The sequence below is a fragment of the Dermacentor variabilis genome, chromosome 5 (genome assembly GCF_050947875.1).
Source record: "Dermacentor variabilis isolate Ectoservices chromosome 5, ASM5094787v1, whole genome shotgun sequence".
Lineage (NCBI taxonomy): Eukaryota > Metazoa > Arthropoda > Arachnida > Ixodida > Ixodidae > Dermacentor > Dermacentor variabilis.
This window is the reverse complement of record NC_134572.1, coordinates 180,776,977-180,790,370: the sequence shown is the minus strand read 5'-3', so window position 1 is coordinate 180,790,370 and position 13,394 is coordinate 180,776,977. Positions and strand designations below refer to the sequence as shown.

The 13,394-nt window shown below is 45.9% G+C and overlaps 1 protein-coding gene across 2 annotated transcripts in view; it reads right to left on the bottom strand.

Moving 5' to 3' along the window:
* The window catches only part of LOC142582051 (uncharacterized), a 63,230-nt gene that overhangs the window by 22,724 nt on the left and 27,112 nt on the right, over positions 1-13,394 (bottom strand). The window lies entirely within an intron of this gene.

The window sequence follows — 13,394 nt, the reverse complement described above, 5'->3', positions numbered from 1 at the left end:
TTCCGATTTTTGGGTTTACTCGCCGGTTACCTTCAACCAAAAAGATCATGTTCTCGTAACGCCTGTGGCAGAAAGGATGTTCGACATCCGCGCCAAGGTCTGTGAAGGGTGGCGCTGGCTAACACTCCCAGGGTTCTGCTAGGAAACATGAATACCCAAGAAAATGGACGGGGAAACTGTGCCGCGGTAGCTCAATTGGTAGAGCATCGCACGCGGAATGCAAAGGTTGTGGGATCGTTCCCAACCTGCGGCAAGTTGTTTTTGCATCCACTTTTGTTTCCATTAATTTATCGTTTCTTTATTTTATTTATTAAGCACAAGTAATTTCTCCTATGTTGTCCTTGGTGCCAGTGTTTGTTGGCTTCTTATGATATTACCTACGCATAGGACTTTATGTACCTGTAAGCATATATTGACAAATGTTAGTATGGCCGACGTTTGTTGAAACCGGTGCGCCGCCAGATCATCCTTTCAGGGTGGGGGGATGGATGGATGGACGAATGCTACTAGCGTCCCCTTTGGAACGGGGCTGTGGGTGGCGCCACCAAGCTCTTGTTACTGTATTGCGTAGTGTCCTACATATATCTTCAAAAAGAATAAGAAAAGCCAAGAATAATTCTTATCACCAAACTTTCTGAACCTCTATTGGGAACTCCGTTGTTTGTCGTTTCCCTGCTTTTCAACCCCTGGTCATCTGGTCGCCTCTTACTAATCTCTACTGCGTACATGTTTGCTTTTCCCCTGCTCTTGCTGAACCCAAGGTCTTCGAGAAGGGCAGAGGTGCCTAAAGCGACCGCTGGGTAGGTATCTTCTCATTCTAACAAAACATGCTCCATCGTTTCCCTAGCTTTAGCACAGCAAACACATGCGTCTTCTTTCTTGTTGTATCTCGCTTCAAAAGTGCGTGTTCTAAGAAATCTGATCACACTTCAAAAAGCAAACAGCTTCCCATCATATCCAGTGGCACTGCATTATCAGCGCTCCTAGCGGCCGCTGCAGGAACCTCCCCTGTTTCGAATGGGACGGGCTCATTTTTCGGCATGAAAAAAACGTAGAGGCGCAAATTCCACAAATTCCGCAGACAGGCACGTTCTAGGAGGTGTACCGCCATTCACAAATTTAGCAGTCTTAACATCGGGGCTTCCAGTTCTCTTCCCATAATGTGTAAAGCTTAACCAATGGGAACTTGTGGAAGCTACTGAAATGACGGCTCATTATTCAAGACAAAAACGGCCCATTTGAAAAAAACAAGATGGAAACCCAAACATCGGCCGATAGTACAAGCATTACATATATATTGTTACGAATGATGTTTATTTACAGGGTGAAACGAGGTCCGAGATGGAAGCTACAGGCTAGGCACAGCCGGCGCAGAGTACCCCGAGATCACGCGCGCCCACTGTACTTCTTCTTTCTCTGCCTCAGTCGCGCAGTGCTGCGACATTTTCCCCGGGGGCAGACGAAGCTCGCTGAGCGAGTTAAAGGGACCTGCGATTGTACTGCTTTAGTCTGGCCACGTGAACAACTTGCGCCGCACGTGAACGCCGAATACTTGCCGTCACTTTGGCGACGACATAGTTCACATCACTCAAGCGGCTGAGTATAACGAACGGACCGGTGTAAATGGCGAGAAACTTGCGGTACAATCCCTTTTTGCGAACAGGTGTCCACAACCAAACATAATCACCGGGCGTAAAGCTGACGGGGATATGCCGCGCATCATAGGGAATCTTGCTGTTGCCTTATGAGGACAACGTCCTAAGATGCGCCAGTCGACGTGCTTCCTCAGTACGACACCGAGTTTGGGCGATGGAAGGATCTTCTTCGCACGATAAAGGTAGAATAGTGTCCAGAAAGCTCTGGGGAGCGCGTCCATACAGCTAAAAGAACCGCGCATATCCAGTAACTTCGTGCTTGGCACTATTGTACGCGTACGTTACAAAAGGTAAGACGGCGTCCCAATTCTTGTGGTCAGCAGCGACATACGTTGATAACATGTTGGTAAGAGTTCGATTCGTCCGCTCCGTGAGGCCATTGGTTTGCGGGTGGTAAAGAGTGGAATGCCGATATGCAGAACCACAAAGCCGTAAAAGTTCTTCAACGACGTCGGCGGTGAATTGCCGTCCGCGGTCACTGATGACAACCCGGGGAGCGCCGTGACGAAGCATGACGTGATGCAACAAAAATGAAGAGACATCGGCTGCAGTGGCGGATGGAAGTGCCGCCGTTTCCGTGTAGCGAGTAAGATAATCTACGCATACTATAATCCAGCGGTAGCCAGCTGACGTCTTTGGGAGCGGGCCAAGCAAGTCGATGCCGACTTTTTCATAAGGTTGCGTCAGTGTCCTAACTGGTTGTAAATAGCCTGCTGGGGCCGTCGTCGTTTGCTTGTGGCGCTGGCAAACAGTACAGCTGGCGACATACTGTTTCGTTGTTTTCCAGAGCTTGGGCCAGAAGAATCTGTCTAAGTCTGTGTAGTGTGCGTGCAAAGTCAAAGTGCCCGGACGTGATATCGTCATGCATGGAACGAAGGACAGCAGGGCGCCGATTTTCAGGCACAACTAGAAGCAATGGGGGACCATCCTCCGAGTAATTTTTTTTGTACAGCAAACCATTACAAAAAGTAAACAGTGTTGTTCCTGCTGGCTCACGTGCAGCTGCCCGTAGGGATTTCAAGGTAGGGTCGCAACGTTGCTCGCTCTCGAAGGTACGCGGGTCAGGAAAGTCGGAAGAGATGGAAACTAGGTAGTCATCGAAGTCATCATCCTCATCTTTAGTGTGAGGCGAAGGGAGACGGGATAGGCAATCAGAATCCGTGTGACAGCGCCCGCTCTTGTAGTTAACGGAAAAGCTGTACTCTTGAAGGCGCAAGGCCCCGCGGGCCAACCGACCAGACAGGTCACGCAGCCCAACCAGCCAACAGAGTGAATGATGGTCAGTCACTATCGTGAATGCGCGGCCATGTAGATATGGACGGAACTTCTGTATGGCGAATACGACTGCTAGGCACTCGTGTTCAGTAACGGTGTAGTTTGTCTCCGCTTTTGTAAGCGTCCGACTAGCGTAGGCAATTACATGCTCACGGCCATCGCAGAATTGAACAAGCACAGCGCCAACACCCGCACCGCTGGCGTCAGTGTGCAGCTCAGTTGACGCCTCCGGATCAAAATGCCGCAGTACCGGTCCGGAAATCAACAAAAATTTCAGCTGTTGAAACGCCGACTCGCAGTCAGCAGCCCACAGGTATGGGGTGTCTTTGTGAAGGAGAGACGTGAGGGGAGAGGCAAGCTGTGCGAAATTCTTGATAAAGCACCTAGTACGAGGGCTTGACGCTCACCGAAATGAAATTTCTTCGAGTTTAATATAAGGCCAGCTTGCTGGATCCAGTCAAGAACGATCGACAGGCGCTGATTGTGCTCGTGAAATGTCCGGCCGTAGATAATGACGTCGTCTAAATAGCACATGCAAATTTCCCATTTGAGTCCGCGGAGCACGGTATTCATAAATCGCACGAATGTCGCTGGAGCGTTGCATAAGCCAAAGGGCATAATGTTGAACTCAAAGAGACCGTCAGGTGTCACGAAGGCTGTCATCTCCTTGTCTGAGGGGTGCACGGGGATTTGCCAATATCCTGCGCGTAAATCAACAGAAGAGAAATACGACGCGGAGTGGAGGCCGTCGACGGCGTCATCTATTCGTGGTAGGGGGTGCACGTCTTTCTTTGTGACGGTGTTTAGGCGGTGATAGTCCACACAGAATCTCCATGAGTTGTCTTTTTTCTGCACTAGGATCACAGGAGCAGCCCAAGGGCTACATGATTCCTGGATCACTCCTTTCTGTAACATTTCTTCGACCTGCTCGGCGATGACTTTTCTCTCTGAAGGTGAAACGCGGTAGGGCTTCTGACGAATTGGCGTTGCTTGCCGTGTATGGATGCGGTGTTGCGTACGAGACGCCGGTGGTGTATGGGACGCTCGTTGGCCTTGAGCAAAATCAAACACTGTGGCGTAGCAAGCGAGCACAACTTCCAGCAGACACTGCTCACTAGAAGACAGCGACTTGTTAATCATGCGCTTAAAGTCAGCAGAATTATCATGGTTGGAATTGGGGTTGAATTTCTTTTCGGCAGTTGACATTTCGACCGTTCCGACGCTGACAATGGCTTGTTCATCAAAACTTGCCAGTTTAAATCCTAGCGGCCATGTTATGGATTGGGTTGAAACGTTCACTGTCCACAAACGAGTACAACCATCAGTGGCGACAACGAGGGAGCGAGGGACTATCGCATTTTTCTTGAGCTTATTGTTATAGGCGGGCTCGGCTAAACCACAACAAGAACCTGTAGGAGGGTGAGAAGTATGCACAGGTACAAACATTGCAGTCTGAGGGAGCAAAGACACATCTTGTGACACAGAGAGAACGTCCGCGGCATCACTGGTGCTATCTGTCATTGAAGTTGGTGCGTCGCGGCGAAGAGAAATCGCGTCACTTCCACAATCCAAAGTTGCCCCCCACTCACGCAAGAAATCAATTGCTAAAATAATGTCATGCGTTGCACGTTCAAGCACAGCAAATTCACTTCGAAATGTCTGGTCCCCTATCGTAACTGGAACAGAACAGACCCCAAGTGGGCGTAACATTTCCCCACCAACTCCACGAAAGGTAGCGTTCCGATCCCAAGAAAACATAACTTTTTGCTCAAGACGATTTTTGAAGGACAGGCTCATAACAGAAACTGCCGCCCCGGTGTCAACTAAGGCAAAAGCACTCACATTGTCAACTAAAACGCACACTTTGTTTTTAAACAATTTTACACAAGGGGGTCTTGAAGAAGATCAACATATTGCGGCCTCACCCCCGTCGGTCGCACCAGCTAGTTTCCCAGCGGCGGCGTTGTACGGAGAGCAATTGCTGCTCTCCGTACGATCAGCATAGGTCCTGCGAGGTTATCGGTAACTCTGTGGTTCCCAGGTGGCCGGTGGCACACGAGAGTGATGATCAAACGCACACTGATGGCACACATGAGCGTCGTCAACAACTTTAAGGCGTTCAAGCTCTTCTTTAACCACTTGCCGAATCACCGAGGAGATGTCGTCGTGGGTTGGGACGGACACACTTGCAATAGTAGTAACGTTGTCCAAGCGTCCAAACTTTGGCCCAATCCTTCTCATTTTCAGCGCTTCAAACGCCCGGCAGTGTTTCCTCAGATCAGACGGAGTACTAAGATCATCCTTCGTTATAAGAAAATTATAAACGTCTTCAGCGATTCCTTTAAGCAGATGTCCTACTTTGTCTTCGTCTGTGATGGTAGCGCTGAAGATTCCGCATAATTTCAGAACAGCCTCTATGTACGTTGTACACGTTTCCCCAGGTAATTGAGCTCGTCGGGAAAGCGTCTGCTCAGCCTTCTTTTTCTTAGAGATCGGGTCCCCGAAGCACTTGGTGAATTCTTCTACAAAATTGTCCCAGCTGGTCAGAACGCTCTCGTGGTTTTCAAACCACAGGAACGCGGTTCCAGCGAGAAAAAAAACCACGTTATCGAGCTGCTTCGTAGTGCTCCAGTGGTTGTGACGACTCACTCTGTTGTAGTGTTTAAGCCAGTCGTCGACGTCTTCGTTCGCCTTCCCCGAAAAGGTGGGTGGCTCTCGCAGCGGTGTGCAGTAGCCAGCCTGACCTACGTGATTGCTGTCTGGTCCGCCACAGGTGGGGTCGTCACTGTCTTCTCCGGAATCGGCCATGTCCGCTGCTTGTGGTCGTAAACCGGCCAAGCGCCTACTCCGTCCGACAGTTGGTAGAGCTGGGTCGTCCAGGATTGTCCAAGATTTACTCCGCACCACCACCAAAGATGTTACGAATGATGTTTATTTACAGGGTGAAACGAGGTCCGAGATGGAAGCTACAGGACAGGCCCAGCCGGCGCAGAGTACCCCGAGATCACGCGCGCCCACTCTACTTCTTCTTTCTCTGCCTCAGTCGCGCAGTGCTGCGACAATATATATATATATATATATATATATATATATATATATATATATATATATATATATATATATATATATATATATATATATATATAATTTGAGCCAATCATCATGTCTTCGCGTGAAGGAGAACACGTTCCAAAATGACGTATTCGACAACGCATTCGGGTCTTCGATGATACCTTTGTGGCCTTTCATTACTTCAGCTGTTCCTTTTACATGTTTTTGGTAGTAATGAACCCTGCATTGAGGCGTATCTTTTGTATTACACTTTAGAATGCTGTTTACTCTTTCTTTTCTCCCTTGATTTTGTACCCCCCTTACACAATGCCCCCATAGGGCCTGTAAGTTATTTTAAATAAATAAATAAATAAATAAATAAATAAATAAATACCGATCGTATCACGCCGCCATCGATGTTCGTCGCAGCCGAGCGGTCTAATCGGTCGTGCCGTTGGCTCGCGCACAATCTCAATTGCCGGAGTTAGAATCGCGAAATCCTGTTACCGCTTTTTCTTTTTTTGTCGCAGCATGGCTGAAAATCTAGCTGCTTATATTTTTTTTCCCTAGAGCGCAGCACCCGAAGTCTTCGCTGCAGCTTCGGTTTCACTTTTGGAAATATATTCCGTGAACTTCTCACGTTTTATTATTTCTTATAACTCAACCTTCTCTAGAACGAGAAGAATGCGAACTGCGGAGTCCATTTTGTTCAATCAGAACCGTAAGAAGGCAACATATTGAAGCCAAGGAAAGTGAGGAAAGTTATTTGCAATATAATGCAGCAATATAATGCAATATAATACGCTAGCACTTTCCACATTGCACTAGCTTTGCACTGGCAGAACCAGCGAAAAGCTTGCATTGTCGAATTTACGTCTTAATTCTGCGTGACTACCACATTCTGCTTCGGTGCGTAGTACTGCTCTTGTTCAATACAGTTACTTTCCTGCCGGAAAATGGCCATCCCGACGACTTATGGGCAGCACTCGACTGCAGAGTCATAGTAAGAATTTAGCCGGTCTATATGCACAATCTCACGCCCTCGTCGTCGTTGATAAGAAGACTCAAGCGGCTGGTCGACGTAATTGGCGCACGAAGTTTGCTTGGCCACACGGGGCGGACCGTGGTACTTCGTAAGAAGTTTTGTCAACTGACCGGGCCTAGTTGAGGGAATTCAGAGCCACACACGTGAGTCTGGATTATACGACGATGAAGGATTCGAGACGTCTCGATGGCGTTTTCGGCGCTGCTGATCACATATGGTGAGAAATGGGGTCACCTTAAAACACTCTTCAGCGTAATAAATTTAGCAGCGTGGGAAAATTGAGTAGAGTCACTTACATCAGGATGATAATCGAGTACGGTGTGTAGCGTACAGAAGGGCTCGTGTCCACATAGCACGTACTAAGGAGAGAATCTATTCGTGATCTGCGTAGCAGTATTATGGGCGTAAGACACAAAGCGCAGGACACGGTCCCAGTCTGAGGAATCGGAAAGGACGTACATAACCAGCATATCGACCAATGTTCGGTTATGTCATTCTCTCATACCATTCGTTTGAGGATTGTCTGTCGTGGTGGTCAGGAGAATGACGTTGCTATAATGAAGAATTGTTTCGACGACGTACGACCGCAACACACGTCCTCGATCGCTAAGTGGTTACGTGGTGCGCCGTGCCGTAAAATGACATGGTGTGAAATCAAAGAAGCACTGCCACTGGCAATTACACATAGAAATAGTGAACTCTCTGCGTAGCGCGTGAGCTGTTTGATAGAAATGGATCAAATCAAATCAAACAGGAATATTATTATACAACAATATGAAAAATGGGTACAAAGATATTTGGTCCTATAGCCTAAAGCGGCTAGTGATGGGTCCAATACATAAAAATGTATTGCAATAATTAGCAGTCTTATAAAAACAAAATAGCGGAAGTATCATACATAAGCGGCAATTGCTAAATATAATCATAGAACTGCGCTAAAAACGAACAAAACAAAAACAAAACTCAAGAACATGCTTGACAAGATAAGAAGTGGCATTTGCATGTAATGTCAAAATTTCTTGCGAGTTTTATTTCAAGAAGCAAATTGTTCCACAGCTTAACACCAGAGAATTGAATTAATCTTTCGCCGTACACATTCGAACATAAAGGGAGATTAAGATTACCCTTTCGTGCATGCCGTGTGTTTAAAAACGGAAACGTGAAGATGGCACGCGGAAGAGGTGTGTTTGTGTTTATTATTTTATTTACTAGGCAGGAAATCTTGTAGTCCCGAATGTCACTAAACGGCAGTATACGCAGCCTCTGAAATAGAGGATTAGAGGGATGACGCACCGAGGAGAAAGTAATCGCACGAACAGCTCGTTTTTGTAATCGGAATAACGGGGTAAGGTATGTTATGTAGGTTTGGCCCCACGACTCGCAACAATAGCTAGGCTGGCAGTGAAATAGGCTAAAATATAATGTTCTTAGCAATGTCACATTAAAGTGTAGACGTGCTCGTATGAGAGTGTAAAAGTTGAATGACAACTTTTTACAAACGGTATTGATTTGGTCTCTCCAGTTAAGGTTACTGTCAAATATAATGCCTAGATACTTAACAGCTGGAACACATTCAATGGTACGATTGTTTAATGATATGCTAATTGAAACGTAGTTCAGAGTTTTCATTCGGGAATGCAAAATAACGCATTTTTCTTTTATCGGCATTTAGTAATAGTTGATTTGCACGAAACCACATTGAAACAGCTCAGTGGCGTAACCAGAAATTTCGTTCGGGGGGGGGGGGGGGGGGGGGGGGGGGGTGGCTCACGTTGCAGCTCGGCCTCCTCCTTAAGATGAAGCTTTAGCTCAGGTGTTCCGATCATCTAAATACATCTAGAAGGGGAATTCGCTTTTCTCGGGAACCGCTGCACCAAATTTGACGGGATTTGTTGGATTTTGAATGAAGACGTAAATTCTATTGACGTCTGGTTTCGAGTTTTTCATTTACATTGTGAATTATTTAATAAAAATTGGCCAAATCGCAAAATTTGAGAAAATGAAACTGTCAAGTTTAAAACTCTGTAACTCAACAATGAAAAACGTTATCATAATTAGGTGAGTTGCATCTAATAGTACCTCTACAGCGGAAAAAATTGATATATTTATACATGAATTTAAAGAAATTTACTAATATGAAAATACGGCTTGTGCAGAACCTTTTTACACAACGTAACTAATTCACCAAATTTGTCCGCTTTTACCGTCATAATAGGTGCTGTTTACAGAACCGCGATATCTGTTCTTGATGCAGAGCTATTAGATTGTAAATTTCGTGCTTCTAGATTTTTCAAACTTTTCAATTTTTCGAAGTATTTTAAACAATAATTCAGGCCCTAAACTGAAACGCTTCCAACAGAGACTAGAAGTTGACTTTCTCTCTCAAACGCAACACATTTTATTAAAAGCGATCCAGGGGTTATCTCAGAAAAGTGTTTCTGCGTTTTACATGTACTTGAATGGGCCGCGTAGGAGTTGGGCCCGAGCTAAAGATTCCTGTTAAACAATTTGTCGAGGGATCAAATACATGAATAATAATTGCATTGCCATGGCCAGAGATGCTGCAAACGAATTCTTGAACACTACGCACTGTCAAAACAAGTAAAATATGTATTTTTTCGTAAAATAAAGTACTCGTATGTGCCAAATATTTTGCCCAAGATAACTGATGTCAATGCTTCCCTGTTTTTGTCTATTTAATAAGTAAACGAAACATCACACGAACTTTAGAACTACATCAGTTCGAAACCAGCAAAGAAGTGCATGCCGTCGATATGAAAAATGTAAAGGCGATGAAATGAACAAGTTGAGGAGAAATATGTTAATGAAACATTGTCATTCAAGAACCGTGTTTACATTCTTGTACATATCCAAGGTCCAGTGAAAAATCTCAATGAAGCTCTCATTTGTTCCTGTGTATTACGCAGGAGCAGCTGTCACCGGTCGTGTATTGTGAGTAATTGCACCGAAATTATAGCCGCAACATAGAGCACGTATAATAAGCAGTTCTGCAAAATGTACGAGGGCGAGTCAAATGAAAGTGAGCCAATGCAAATATATGACAAACGGGGTCCATTATTTAAATGCAGTCTCCATGAGAATTTAGATGTTTGTCCCATTAAATAACGAGTCGCGTGATTCCCGTCTCATAAAACTGCTTGGGTTGCTGCTTCAAAAAAGTCTCCAACTGAGTCTTTCACGTCATCGTTGCACAAGAATCTGGTTCCTTTGAGCTCCTTTTTTAAATTGCCCAAAATGTGAAAGTCGCAAGGCGACTGGTCAGAGCTGCATGGCGGGTGTTGCAGCGTTTCCCACTCGAAGTTTACCAGTTTTGCATTAACCACATCAGCGAAGTAGGGACCGGCATTGTCGTGGAGCAAGATGACTCCATTACTCAATTTTCTACGTCGTTTGTTCTTGATAGCGACACGCAGCCGTTCGGGCGTTTAAACAATTGATAGTCTCTCAAGATTTAGCGAATTCTATTAGTAATAGCTTCTGATAATCGAAAAAAACAAGGCAACAACACCTTTCCGGCGGAAATGACGGCTTTTGCTTTCTTTGGGCATGGTGAATTCGAATGTTTCCACTGTAAGTTTTGCCCTCGTGTGTCAGGATCGTAGTGGTGGCACCATGATTTGCCCCCGATCACAACTGCAGCGAAGAAGTCGTCACCCTCATTGGATACCGGATCAGATAAGCCAAGGCAACCCCGAACTTCTCCGTCTTCTGGCAATGGTTCAAAATCTTGGGCATTCATTGCGCACACAAGAGCCGATAACCGAGAGGTTCATGAATTATGGCGTGAACGGAACCGTGACTGATGTTCACATGCTGTGCAAGTTCATCGATGCTTATCCTCCGTTCTTGTCTCCTCAGCTCATCGACCATTGCAATTTAGTTGGGGGTGATTGCACGATGGCTTTGGCCCGGTCTTGGATCTTCTTTGCAACTTTCACGTCCTTCTTTGAACCGTTTGTTCCAACACTTCACAGTGGCCAATGAAATGCAATATTCAACGTACACGGCGTCCATACGGCGACTAATTTCTTTTTGGCAAATACCGTCAGCTCTCAAAAAATTGATGGCATCACGCTGTTCGACTTTTGGAGCGTCGTTTATGTCCTGAAACCATGTTCAACCCAGTGTATGTCAGCATTATAGAGCATTTATCCTCCCACCTGCGTGCCACTTTTGTAAATGAGAGATGCCTGTGTACTATGCGCATGCCTCGGAGATAATGAACCGAACAATTATTGCGCGGAATGGCTTGACGCACTTTCATTTGACTCGTCCTCGTACATTAGAAATGCGAAGATACACTGGGGTATACAAATGCGAAAATACAGCTGGATGAAGGGCAAGAAAGTGTCAATGCAAACAAAGTTCAGTGCACGTATCCACAAAACCTCCCAACAAGATATTTAAATATAAGTCCCCAATAAATCTACGTATCTAAGAAAAAGTAACTGTATATAATGCGTCAAACAAGGCAATTAAACAGGTTGCGCAGTCACAGATTCACAGAAAACTAGATCCCGCCCCCATTTCTATCCGCTCCCCCTGATGTATCGCGCGCGAATCACTTGCCCGCCACTTTTCTTCTTTGCGCACACAAGACTGAGTCACCATCCTCGGCTCATCCATTTAGCACCCCAACCCCACGCTTTCACTCGCACTTACAGCATGCGGCGCTCGGTCACGATGTTATCGCCTTTGGACTTTATACGAAACATGAGGGCGACGGCAGGGATGTGCCTGGCGTGTCCATATAATTGCTATCGTATTATTATAATAAGAGTACCCAGTAACTGAAGCCTCCCATGGCCCATTGCTTTCCGCAAAAGAAGTTACAAAATCGAACTTTCACCATGCGACATTTCACTGTGCCGTAACAATGTATTTTTTTCGCCTTTTGTGGGGCGGGGGCAGCGAAATGTAGAAACGCAAAGTAAGGTATGTTGGCTTCAATCGAATGCCTACTTTGGGCACCTAATGTGGCTAGCAAAGTAATATCGAGGAAAACGTGAGACGCTTGGTCCTCCGAGAAGCATACGCATACTGCTCGGTATCCTACGCCGGTGAGATAAGACTTTGCGAAGAGGTTGCGCTCAAGCGAATGCCATGCAATCCGTCGAGTCCTCACAGTGATGGCGGGCAGTGACCATTGTTTCTTTTTCTCGTCTGCTAGCCAGAAAGTGTCCAAAACTCTGCTAGGTGAAAATCCACTCAGCCAGAGCAAACCGAACGCGCAGCAAAGTGCGCTGCGTGGTGGTCGGGGCCACACGAGAAAAACGTAAGCGCTCTGACTGGCTCTTGCAGCCCGCAGGTAGGGAAACGAGAGCAAAGGAATTGAAGAGGCTCAATGTGTCCGCGCGAATAAAAGTCAAAACAGAAAAAATAAATGAGAACGCAGTTACGTTGGCTGGCTTTAGGGTCTTTACATGGATGCTTTGGCGTAGGTGAAAAAGAAATGTTGGTATATTTTATGTTACTATGACGGCACAAATGATCCACCACAACGCTTCCTCTCATTGGACCTCGCTGCGTGCTTTGAAACTTATGTGATAGTGTGTTGATTTGGCTTGTCTCGTATGTTCCGATGTAAGGCTTTAGAAAAATCAATGCACATTTGGCGTCAGATATTTATAACAGCATTAAACCGACAATGTTCCGCAATTTAAAATATAAAGCACAACTTTGAAAATGTCAATGCTCATTTTACATCAAAAGCTTATTAGATTTATTCCTATAAAGTTTGGGAATTGACATCCATGGCCTCCGCAAGGTGCCGCGGCGAGCCCGCTCGCCATCAAAACGCCTATGAAACTTTGTGCTCGGCTGGCGTTGCTTGTGTTATGTGACTCCCGGTACATGGGCGTTGCCTCAAAATCCAGCCCGAGTTCGCAATGTTCTCGGTGAAGTGTCTTTTCCAGCGTGAAAAAGACCCCCCCCCCATTCTAGACAACATCCATAATGATTTCCGGCGACGGGGGTGGTTTTGGTCGGTGGTGCGTGGACAGCACGAAAAAATTTCGGGGGGGGGGCTGAAGCCCCATAAGCCCCCCCCTCCCCCTGGCTACGCCCCTGAAACAGCTAGTAGTTCATTGGATACAGTATATTTTCAGGTTTCAAGTGAACTACCTGTGAATAAAATGACAGTATCGTCCGCATACATTAATGCTTCAGATGATTGTAGGATTCGCGGGAAATCATTAACGTATAGAGCGAATAGAATGGGACCCAATACGGATCCTTGCGATACACCACATGTGAAATTCCTAGATTTGGATAAAAAACCATCAATTAGTACTTTTTACTTTCGCGATGTGAGATAACCGGAAAAGTAGTCATGAGCGCCATCAATA